Below are 1,136 nucleotides of genomic sequence, written 5' to 3'. Positions count from 1 at the left end.
TGATATCAACGCATAACTGAACATCTGAGACGAAATCTTCAAACCTAGTCGGTCCAGGAGCAGGAAGATGAAGTATTCTTCTTAATCGTCTTAATGTCAGACGACTTACGTATTCATCGACCTCTCCTTGAAGATATAACGCATCTCCGTCCTTTTCAGTAGTAAGGGTTCCCCAAAACTGTTGAACATACACCATAGGAACTGGTGTATGGGTAGATAAAGAATATGAAATGGGGTGGCCTTTCAAAATTTCTGATATATTTGGGTATTCGGCAGACATATCGAAAGAGAAGTGATGATTATTTGGTTTTATATCTAGATATTTAAACTGTGGGTAAAGTGTTTCAGAAGCTATTGGTTGGTTAGGTAAATTTTGTGGTACATTTTCAGATCTGACCGAGGGAATACGAGATTCCTCGTTAGACTGATGTCTGGGATCGGCCATTTACCTGTAAAAAATTCTAAAACATTAGTACCCATTTTATTCAAAAGAAAATTGAATTACAAAAAAATTACACACACACACACACAAAAAAATTCAAAGCAAATGAAAAAAATAAAAATGAAAATAAAATTCACACACACAAAAACAAAAACTAAAAAAATGAAATTTTAAAAAAAATCTAACCTTAAAAAATAAACTAAAAAAATAGTAAAAAATAAAGTTCAAACACTTGGTAAATTTCTCAAAAAAAAAAATGACCGGATTAGGAATCCGGACAACACAACACTTAGAACTAAACACATTTTGTCCGGATTAGAAGTCCGGACAACAAGTCAAACTTCACACAAAATCACAAATCACAAGTCATAAACCGGACAATCATCAACCAGTTTAAGGTTGATCGGATTAAAGTTCGATCACCTTGTCCGGTGAGATATCCGTTCAAAACACGAAATGAATACAATCACATAATACTCAAAAAGAATACAAATACAATCAAAATAAACACTTCATACACACTCGAAAATGAAAAACGATACACATTACACTAAAATACAATGTCTAAATCGAGTTAATACGAGTTTATGGWTCGATTATGAAGTTATGTTCATATTAAGTCAATCTCAGTCCATATAATCAATAATGATCGAAACAATCAACGAATAGGAATATTAATCAAATGAATCGATTC

The sequence above is a fragment of the Cynara cardunculus genome (genome assembly GCF_001531365.2).
Source record: "Cynara cardunculus var. scolymus isolate 2C chromosome LG 2, CcrdV1, whole genome shotgun sequence".
Classification (NCBI taxonomy): Eukaryota; Viridiplantae; Streptophyta; class Magnoliopsida; order Asterales; family Asteraceae; genus Cynara; species Cynara cardunculus.
This window is presented reverse-complemented; position numbering follows the sequence as displayed.